Source organism: Liolophura sinensis, chromosome 6, assembly GCF_032854445.1.
Source record: "Liolophura sinensis isolate JHLJ2023 chromosome 6, CUHK_Ljap_v2, whole genome shotgun sequence".
In the NCBI taxonomy this organism is placed as follows: Eukaryota; Metazoa; Mollusca; class Polyplacophora; order Chitonida; family Chitonidae; genus Liolophura; species Liolophura sinensis.
In genome coordinates, this window is record NC_088300.1 from 50160151 (window position 1) to 50172536 (window position 12386).

Below are 12386 nucleotides of genomic sequence, written 5' to 3' on the forward strand. Positions count from 1 at the left end.
ATCGAAACGAAAACCTTAAGAGACTGTTGCCCTAGAAGAGCATCTTTTTAAATATTTATCCATTTTAGACAAACAGACCTGATAATTGGAATCTTCTCCATACTACAGTTTTACAGAATGAATTTGATATTGTTCAACATCATCTTGACAAGTTATATAAACAAAAATTACAGGCTCCTTGCATTACAGCGTATTCTAGATGGGCCAAAGAGGACCAGGCACATGCAGGAGTTCTATTCCGATTTATACAAATCAAAACAACCGTCAAAAATGACAGAGCAGACACATAGAAAAATTTCCCGTTCACGCAGCTATCAGATCAAGACAAATATTTCCTCGATTCTTCTATAACAAAAGATGAGATTAAAACACTCGCTAAGAAGCTAAAATTTCATCAGGAAGTTTTGATCGGAACTGAAAGATCTGTCTATATGCATCTCACTACAGGTGATCTTAATGTCATGTTAACACGCTGTCTTTAACCAACTCAACCCGTCGAAATCGACTAGTCGAGGAAATATAGGATGTGCGATATTCGAACCAAACTTGTCCTCCTTTTATTCCACTTGTCGAATTCCACTTTACAAAATTAATCTAAGACGTAACAATATCGTCAGTGATCAAGGCTTAAGCTCTGTTAACACGCAGTGTTTTGCCATATCAACCCGCCGAATTCAACTAGTCAAGGGAATACAGGATATGCGATATTCGAAGCGATTTTAGCATTCGATTCATTTAATCATCTGAACGCCGTTCTTTACGACATTTTGAGGTCGAAGTAAAAGCCTTTTTTGTTAACCAGTTTCGTTATTATCATAAACTATGCAGGAAATGCCTATTTAAAAAGATGCTTCCTTTACTCAAATAAAGTCAGCAGTTCAAAATCCTCAGTTAATAACTTTGATAAAATCTGTTTGAATGGGAACAGGTAAATATTATAGAAGTAGCCTATGCCAAATAAATTATTTCCTCACGCATTTATGTCTCCTTTGCGTCTCGAAGGAGAAGGTACTGTATTTCTTTTTCACATGATGTATGCATGATTGGAGTTTTACGTCGTGCTTACGGTGATATGGAGATGATGAGTCATTAGGCACGTGTTCAGATACTGCGTTTTCTTGTGGTAGTGCGAATACATGCAGTCACTAACCTACCGCCACTAAAGTGTCCAGTCACATCTTTTGAGTTTATAAAACGGAGCATTAAGCCCTAAGTGGGCCTCTGTGGCTCAGTTCGTTAACGCGTTAGCGCAGCAGAATTACCCAGGAGCCTATCACGAATGCTATCGCTGTGAGTTCAAGCCCAGCTCATGCTGGCTTCCTCTCCAGCAGTCAGTGAGAAAGTCTTTCAGCAAGCGGTGGATGGTCGTGGGTATCCTCCCACCATAATGCTAGCTGCCGTGGTATAAATGTACGGCGTACGGCGTAAAACACTAGATGAATGACCACACTTAAACGGGTAAAAAATTTTTTCTTTTATGGGGGGGGGGGATTTTCTACAATATTCATGCCGAAGATGCTTGACATGACCTCCCACTCACTTATTCTGACTTAAAATACTATTGTAATCAGTAAATAGAGTAAGATGTGTGAGTAATTCCTGAGAACGGAAGCAGCGCCCTCTAGCTTCCGCTTCCTCGCTTGTGAGCCATGTTGATTTCCAAGAATGTGAATCGAACAAAGGAAAGAATATCACTTTACAAAAGCATAGGGGCGTAACCTAATAGATTCTAAAATATATCTCCTGGCAAATTTTGAACTCCGCGTGATATCATATAGATATATACAAGAATTTATTGCTCAACCATGTAAATAACGATTACCCAACGAAGGTTCAGCAAAATAAAGAAAATAAATTCAAGGTAATTCAAACACTAGACTATAATACTACATTAAAGTCATTCTTACATCCATGAGCTTTTTCATATATGTATTCCACATAAGGACATTGTCACGGATATGACACAAATGAGATATGAATTCATTAAAGATTAAATAACACTTGGCCTAATAAAGAGAACTTAACCTCTTGTCTGAATTAACTCATGACACATTACAATATATGTGTTAGTCCGTGTAGGGATTTTTCTTACAACAGCGTCTATTTTGACATTTTAATAAGCGGTAAACCTTATCAAACGAATGTTTCGCCAACATCCATGGTGACTTTTGACTGTTGACACATCATAAATTATATTACGAATAACTAATTCTTTTTTCAGATTGGTGCCATTTTGCTTTTTTTTGTGCATTTATTTCTGTAGCTAAAATTATTTATTTCACTCATCTTTTGTAAAACTTCTCATCTATTGTAACACTCCTCATCTATGGCAATAGATCCTTATATATGCTGGGAGACTACATGCTAACTGACAATGCTTTCTTAACCCGGTAGTAAATTGAAATCTCTTAATTTCATGAGTAACAGGAGGGCGTGAAGGAAGCAGATGAAGTCAGTCTTAAACACATTCCTACATACCTTTCTATTTTAATTTTTGTAAAGTTTATGAAAGTTTCGCTACACATCTTCAAAACCATATAAAAGACTGGCAAAGAATGATCTACTGCATAAAACGATTTGACAAAAACCTTGATGTCAAAGAAAAGGCCATGGCATTGAAACAAACTATTTCCAACAAACGTAAGTTTTGCTGGTGAAATCCTTACTTTCAATATAACTCGTTTATTCACAATTTCATAAACGTTTCGAAGTGCTAAGACAGCATACTTATTTGTAGCATTCATTTTACTTGCGTAATGAATATTACATTTCATTTAAGCATAACATGCAATTATCAGTTCATTTTGTTTTTTTGTTTCTTTTACCTGATTGTTATTTTACGCCATTTTACGAATATTTCACTAATACGACAGTGGTCAGCATTATAATAGGAGAAGACGGATCAGTCCCCATGTAAACCCTTTAGGTTCCTAGCAGACCTTCCCACCTTCAACCGGAATGGAAGCCAGAAAGAGTTGGACTTGAACTCACAGCGACAGCACTGCCAACAGACTACCGAGTCTTGCTTCACGCTAACCACTTGCCCATGGAGGCCATAATATCTTCAGTGTTTACCAGCCATCTTTCATCGTAAACCATGTTTTCCTCAACATTCAAAGTATCATTCACTTTCTTCACATTTTCAGACCTTCGGCACACTTTACAAATATTTCTTGTGGTTGCCGCGTGGAGCGAAGCATTTTCCGCCTCGGTGAAGGGAAAATGGGAGAACCCTTGTCATGGTTCTCGGATCGCCTCAATCCCGACCTCCAGTAGTGAGAACAGCCAAGAGTACATCCAGCCTTTTTCCTTAGGAGCCTACAACACATTACTCCAGGAGGCTAAAAGCTTTTCACATTCATTCAAGAACCAAGTGAGTATGATATATTCGTCACAATTTATGCAGAGGATATCAATGGAGAAAGACAGTTCTTCAAAGTCTAACTTGCGAATTTTTTATAAAACAAGCTGATTTTCGCATTAACATAATGAACATACTGACATACGTTATTTTACATTAAAGACGGCTACTTTTGACTCATGCAAAATAAGTTTTCTGTCTGATTTAACTGTATTTTTTGTGTGTCTTATTTCTTTGCGTTGTACATATAGCATAGCTTTCTTCTGTAGATTAAGGCATTCATCGATGACTCTGATATGATCGGGCGTCTAGATGACTTCATTCAACGACAGTCAAACAGTCAAACGACAGTATCAGGGAGAAACCCGAACAAGTCTCTGGTAAGTTATATTCTCGTTTGCCTGAACGCTGAGAACATCCGGGTTCTGGGTGCTTCTTTCCTGGGATGTAATAGAGTAATTTTGGGATGTAATACCGCTGGACCGTGTTGCGTACCGAGTCGAATCCCGGGAATGCGCAGCATTCGGGCGATTTGACTCGATACAAAACAAGGTTCAGCTGTATTGGGTTAGAGAACAAGACCAAGACGAAGGTGTTAAAGTCTACTCTACCCCTCAAAAATGAAGAAAATGTGGCAAAACCTGCTTATTTCATGCTGCCATTCTGTTTTACCCCCTTCACGGAGGACAAGGACGTTAGACCAATCGACGTCACCCTTGGGCCATAGCAGTGGACCTAGAACGTTTACGATTATGCGGAAACAACGGTAAACCCAGCTTATGAGGACCACTCACATAACAATATCCGGGAATAACGTTACACTTCTTTTCGTGTAATCGTAATTCTAATTCGCAAATCTGCCAAATGCGTACTACACGAAGAATAGAGACGTCAACTGCGTTTATCGGACCGTACATACAGTGAATTTTTTCACGCAACCCATCACTGTTTTCGAACAGTAACGTTATAGCAATCAGAACGGTTGTTCCAACCACATGGAGGATAGGTTCGCATCGCACATAGTTTAAACACATAAAAACATGCTATATGACGTCATTAACATGAGGCTGTGCAATCTATATGTAGGTAAACATGTTTAACTTGAGGGCGGATTACTTACACTCGCTAACAGATCTATGTGCACTTAGCAACTACGAAGTATAAACAACCAAAAGCAACAGCCAAATTCTATGTAAACATGTTAATTTATTTATTTCATTTTTCCATCGAAATTTTGACGATCATGTACAGTCAAAAACGTCCAGTCTTTTTAAAATATAACATCCTCTGTACGGTATCGCTGTACGTTACCGAGTGCATTTACTACTGCTGACTGCCGGAGCTTCTTGAGTGGCGCTTGTCACCTTGTTAGCTAAATATCCCGTTCATGATTGCCGTCTGTCGATCTCTTCTTAGTTTTATTTCCATATCTCGACACTCCCGACTGAAATCTTCGCGCGAAGACTTATTTTAGGGATGCTGAAACTCATCCAACAACCAGCGTGGACACATCACGTGTGAAATGCGGTATTCTCATTCGTGCTTGACCCGTGGACCCTGTAGTTCTTTAAACTGGATTCTTCCATGGAGCCATCGACGCAGGGGAAGTGTAATCAAAATACAAGGGTGAATAGATTTCAGTTTGAAAATCGAAAGGGAGTAAAAACTGAAAGTTAGTGTAAAATACATGTGAACGGGGGATGTGCTCGAGCAGGAACAATGGCTTCATTCACTGCGAATACGCTGTGATAGCTGCAGTAAAAAAAGGAAGTTTCCATTGTCTTGTGTCCTCGTGAGAATACGCTGTGATAACTGCAGTAAAAAAAGGAAGTTTGCATTTTCTTGTGTCCTCGTCCACAAGCAATGGACACGGTCCTCTTTTTTTCTGCAGTTATCGCAGCGTATACGCAGTGAATGGAGCCAGTATTTCTTAAACACGCCTAGATATGTCAACGCTTGGTATGTATGACGTCGTGTCTCATTGTTGCGTGACTTTGAAAAGTAAAAGTTTACTGTAAATGTATTATGACATCATACCGCTGAGATCAGATTGGAACGTCATATAACAAATGTTTCTTTTTAGCGTCATGACGTCTGGGTGTAAAATATGCAAAATGTAAAAACAAAAGCAACAGATACAAACTGTGCGAAATAACACTCGGGAATGAAGGAAATCCCCATAGTTCGAAATTATATAAATCACGAAGCAAATCGTACAAGTAAACAAACTCAAATTCTTTATTTGTAGACATAAACGGCATGAAATGATGCTACTCGGTGCGGTAAACATACCGGCGAGTCTGTTGAGTAACACACTTGATGTTATCATCTCTGTTTAACATGTATATTTGCAAATATGGACCCCAATTATAAGCGAAGTATTTCTCTGAATTACGCCATACTCCCGCACTTCACGACATTTTAGATTAACTTGCAACAAACAAATCTGAATAATTTGGCACACTGACTATGGGTTTATTCTTTGCAGGCACCAGAAGAAGAGACGTTGATGGAAAATTTCCCCAGACCAAGGCTGAATCCGTTCTTGGATCCACTGAAGGTAATATAATTTTATCACAAAAGATTTCTTATTAGTATAAAATGCTTGAACAATGTGTCACATACGATCCTCCCAGACAGTCTTCAATGGAATAGCATTGTTAAAAACAGCAATCATTATACAAAAACATGTATTAATAGACATACCTAACAGAGTAATATAGAGAAGTCCAGTCTTTATAAGTCTTTAAAGTTCAACATTAATAGCTTCAATACAACTCGCTATATGGTAGTTACGTGGTCTCTATATGGCAGTTACATGTACGTAGTGTTTTCGACATAAGCGGCGTCCTTGTGTAGTCTGCTTAAAGTTAAAAGTTTAAACTGCGACCAGCAGCTTTGTCTATTTTTGACATCCCTCTTTTTACTTTACTTTAAGCCTTTAGTTTAAGGCGAAATCTACTTTGATGTAATGTCGTAGTTAAAGGCGAATTTGCAATTACAATAATACAACTAAGTATTTGCATATATCCAGTTTATTTATTACCAGTCAGCATATTGTGTTATGTCCAGATCTTTATTATTGATTTTCTTTTACTGCTTCAATGTTGGATTAAAGAAAACAGTCTGGGTGACTTCAGTCAGTCATATATTTGCTCGGAGAAGACATCTGAATCACTTTGGTCAGTCGTATATTTCTGCTGAGAACATATTTAGATAACTATATATGTGTTCGCCAATAAATTTGCACTGATAAAAATGTCTCTGTAATGAAATCGCTGTTGTCTTCACAGAGAAAAGAAGAGGTTTACCAGATAATATCACGTGTTTACATCTTCCTGAACAAAAGAGAAAAAGAAGAAGGGAACGAACCAGCCAAAAAAGGCCTCCTAAATAACATCAATCGGCAATTGACAAATATATTATGTGCACTGTACGCAAACGGAATTCGTCCAGTTGTTCCATTGAATCCGGAGCTCGTCCCCAGTATGCCAACTGGAGCTGGAAGGTCAGACCGAGACGAGTATGACTATATCCTGGCTGAACTAACTATACGTATTCTACAAGGGTTGGACAATTACTTGTAGTCTTACTGCATATTTAATTTTTGAGAATTTAAATTATTATTTATTTTCTATTTAAAATTTGTCTCTAAGCGACAAATGTTATTGTAGTCAAGTACACTGCTAATTAACTGGTAGTATGATTTCAAAATGATCAGTATTTTGTTGACACAATCGATAAAAACCTTTATTGGACGATTTTTGTCAATACATTATCCCAGACTTGCCACAGCCAATATTCTTGCTAACAGTTTACGTATAGTTCAAACTGTCTTACATCTTCTAAGCTAGATCTATATAAATATTCTTTTGTGTTATATGAAACATTTATTTGACAATTTTTGTCATTACGCAATTCTTTGACTTCCCACGTCCAATATTGTTGTTAACATTTTACACATTGTTAAAACGTTAATCTACTAAGATGCTTATTTTAAATACACATTATATGAAACCTTTATGATACGATGTTTGTTGTTAAGACATTCTTTACTTACAACCAGTATTGTTCTTTTCAGTTAAACGATACTTTGTTTATATTTCTAAATATGGAGTAGTAGTACTAGTATTATGTAACGTACAGAAGTAAAAAAGCTTCGTAGATGTCGTTTTGGGGGCATAAAAATGGCTTTAAGCTACAGGTTTCCTCAGATCCCAGATATCAATCGAGAAATTAAAGTAGGCTGATATGGTGAGGTCAACGATGATAGCTATCAAAACAACTTACTTGAGGAGAGAGACCGAATTTTAGGGGCCAAGCTGGTCCGCGTTCTCAGTATGTTTATTATTCCCAAATATTTCCAACCATTGACTGAAAACATACTGACAATAGAGGCCTATGAAGAAGTATAAAATATGCTTAAAAATTCAAACAACTTTCTACATTTGCCTGAAAACCATACTTTCGTTTTATAGTATCTTTTTGTGTATCCTTTAGGTAGTATGCAGAATGAGGAAAAGCAGATGGGTCTATTAAGGATTTAATTGTTCAACAAAAGAGAAGTGAAGATAATCAAGTTCATGGTCTATGTTCCCTTTTGCGCCAATTAATGTTACTGATGCCTGGAGAAGAGAGCTGGTTCACTCCAGGCACTCCGGTTTCCTCCACTCCTTTCTGGGCAAACTTAAGGACACCGCTAAACTCATATCAAGCTGACTCTGCGATCCAAATGAAGTAATTGTGTAAACAATGCATAAATATCATCAGTCTATATCTTCTGGAAGAACCCAAACCCTGTTGCCATTGTTAGTATGAAATACATTTTAACGTGAAGAAAAAATAATAACACTCAATTATGTATTGATTTTTCGATTACTCCTCATCACTTTAAAGTGTTCAAAAAATCAACAGCTGTACAACCATTATTAAATCTTAATCATAAAACTGTATCTTTAGAAGAATGAAAAATGCATATTTTAGCCAAATGTTTGGAAATTAACCAGCTATAAAATGACCAGGAATGTTGTTCTAAATTGAAACAGCTTGATTGGGAAGGTGCATCCTGTAAGAGACCTCTTAGAATTTAGACATGGTCGAAGTTTAAATCATCAATTTCTCCACTGTCTAATCGAAACGAAAACCTTAAGAGACTGTTGCCCGAGAAGAGCATCTTTTTAAATATTTATCCATTTTAGACAAACAGACCTGATAATTGGAATCTTCTCCATACTACAGTTTTACAGAATGAATTTGATATTGTTCAACATCATCTTGACAAGTTATATAAACAAAAATTACAGGCTCCTTGCATTACAGCGTATTCTAGATGGGCCAAAGAGGATCAGGCACATGCGGGAGTTCTATTCCGATTTACACAAATCAAAACAACCGTCAAAGATGACAGAGCAGGCACATAGAAAAATTTCCCGTTCACGCAGCTATCAGATCAAGACAAATATTTCCTCGTTTCTTCTATAACAAAAGATGAGATTAAAACACTCGCTAAGAAGCTAAAATTTCATCGGGAAGTTTTGACCGGAACTGGAAGATCTGTTGGATTCCAATTACCCATCTAAAGGCGGACAATAAAATAATTATTAAAACTCTCGCCGACAGAATAAAATCGACACTCGACCAAATTGTTCACACATCCTAAACAAGATTTATTCTTGGATAAAGACAAAGGACATCCTTCTTGTTTCTTGATTTTGAAAAGGCCTTAGACTACGTTAAATACTTTATCACGTAAGACACAAATTAAAATAATTCATCCACCCGGGTCAAAGACTGATGTCAACGTTTTCTCTGACCTCACAGTTACGAAATTAACTATCGTAGCTTACAATCCATTCGTGCAGAAGGTTGTCAATTGTAGGTTAAGGCTACAACCGTGATATTAGTCATTTACTCAGCGCAAGCAATAATTAATACTACACAGATATAACAAGAGTTACTTTCGAAGAGAACAATGGAGGGTCTTGGTGATCGCTTTGTTTTTGTTTAAAAGGGCATAAAATAAATCCCCATGACACTGGAAAACTCACGTCGAACTGTTGAAGATACTTTAAAATCTTCGAAATTCTATCACACCGAAACGACACTACTTCAGCTAGCTCTTTATCTATCCCATTAGCATGTTGAATTCTAAACTAAGACGTAACAACGTTGTCAATGATCAAGGCTTAAGTCATGTTAACACGCTGTCTTTAACCAACTCAACCCGTCGAAATCGACTAGTCGAGGAAATATAGGATGTGCGATATTCGAACCAAACTTGTCCTCCTTTTATTCCACTTGTCGAATTCCACTTTACAAAATTAATCTAAGACGTAACAATATCGTCAGTGATCAAGGCTTAAGCTCTGTTAACACGCAGTGTTTTGCCAAATCAACCCGCCGAATTCAACTAGTCAAGGGAATACAGGATATGCGATATTCGAAGCGATTTTAGCATTCGATTCATTAAATCATCTCAAAGCGGCTTTTAAATTAAATTTGTCCTTTCTTTTATTTCACTTGTCGAATTTGACACCTTAGTACGACAAATTGCAATTATGATAAACTATGCAGGAAATATCGATTTACAAAATGCAGCCTTTACTCAAAGAAAGTCAGCAGTTCAAAGTGCCCAGTTAATAACTTTGATATAATCTGTTTGAAAGGGAACAGGTAAATATTATAGACGTAGGCTATGCCACATAAATTATTTCCTCACGTATTTATGTCTCCTTTGTGTCTCGATGGAGAAGGTACTGTATTTTTTTTTAGATGATGTATGTATGATTGGAGTTTCACGTCGTACTTACAGTGATACGGAGACGATGAGTCAGTAGGTACGTTAGGTATTGGATTTTCTCCAATGCTGTGGACATGCAGCCAAAGTGGTGCAACCACTGAAGTCTCATGCCGAAGATGCTTGACATGACATCCCATTCAAATGTTTTTAGTTTGTAACACGCAGCATTAAATCGTAACAAATTAATAAGACATTATGGGTTGAGGGGGGGCGGTTGCGTGAGGTTTTATCCAACAAAAACTACAATTATCCTCACTTAAAATACCATTTCACTAAGTAAATAGAGTAAGATGTGTAAGTTACGGGAAAGAGCGCCCTCTAGCTTCTGCTTCCTGGCTAGTGCGCATCCTGACAAAGTCGATGGGTCCTTATCGGGCCACTTGATATTAATTAAAGCAAGTTAGTTTTACCTCGAGGTTTGTTTTCGTACATGAACGCCCTGAATGAATTACTCTTAAGGAAAGATTGTCACGTTACAAAAGCATAGAGGCGTAACGTAATAGATCTCTAAAATATATCTCCTGGCAAATTTTACGACATGTAACTTTATAAGCTAACGCCTTTTTAAAAGTTTACTTAACGCTTGTATCATGAGTGGTTATACCTTTAATATCCTGATATAAAGTCCGCGTGATATCATATAGATATATACAAGAATTTATTATTGCTCACCCATGTAAATAACAATTACCCAACGAAGGTTCAGCAAAATAAAGAAAATAAATTCAAGGTAATTCAAACACTAGACTATAATACTACATTAAAGTCATTCTTACATCCATGAGCTTTTTCATATATGTATTCCACATAAGAACATTGTCACGGATATGACACAAGTGAGATATGAATTCATTAAAGATTAAATGACACCTATTAAAGAGAACTTAACTTGACTCAATTCACTATTGACAAATTACAGTATATGTGTTAGTCCGTGTAGGGATTTTTCTTAAAACAGCGTCTATTTTGACATTTTAAACCTTATCAAACGAATGCCTCGCCAACATCCATGGTGACTTTTGACTGTTGACACATCATAAATTATATTATGAAAAACTCTTTTTTCACATTTATGGCATTTAGCTTTTGTTTTCTTGTGCATTTATTTCTGTAACTAAAGTTATTTATTTCACTCATCCATTGTAAAACTTCTCATCTATTGTAATAATCCTCATCTATGGCAATAGATCCTTATATATGCTGGGAGACTACATGCTAACTGACAATGCTTTCTTAACCCGGTAGTAAATTGAAATCTCTTAATTTCATGAGTAACAGGAGGGCGTGAAGGAAGCAGATGAAGTCAGTCTTAAACACATTCCTACATATATTTCTATTTTAATTTTTGTAAAGTTTATGAAAGTTTCGCTACACATCTTCAAAACCATATAAAAGACTGGCAAAGAATGATCTACTGCATAAAACGATTTGACAAATACCTTGATGTCAAAGAAAAGGCCATGGCATCGAAACAAACTATTTCCAACAAACGTAAGTTTTGCTGGTGAAATCCTTACTTTCAATATAACTCGTTTATTCACAATTTCATAAACGTTTCGAAGTGCTAAGACAGCATACTTATTTGTAGCATTCATTTTACTTGCGTAATGAATATTACATTTCATTTAAGCATAACATGCAATTATCAGTTCATTTTGTTTTTTTTTGTTTCTTTTACCTGATTGTTATTTTACGCCATTTTACGAATATTTCACTAATACGACAGTGGTCAGCATTATAATAGGAGAAGACGGATCAGTCCCCATGTAAACCCTTTAGGTTCCTAGCAGACCTTCCCACCTTCAACCGGAATGGAAGCCAGAAAGAGTTGGACTTGAACTCACAGCGACAGCACTGCCAACAGACTACCGAGTCGTGCTTCACGCTAACCACTTGCCCATGGAGGCCATAATATCTTCAGTGTTTACCAGCTATCTTTCATCGTAAACCATGTTTTCCTCAACATTCAAAGTATCATTCACTTTCTTCACATTTTCAGTCCTTCGGCACACTTTACAAATATTTCTTGTGGTTGCCGCGTGGAGCGAAGCATTTTCCGCCTCGGTGAAGGGAAAATGGGAGAACCCTTGTCGTGGTTCTCGGATCGCCTCAATCCCGACCTCCAGTAGTGAGGACAGCCAAGAGTACATCCAGCCTTTTCCCTTAGGAGCCTACAACACATTACTCCAGGAGGCTAAAAGCTTTTCACATTCATTCAAGAACCAA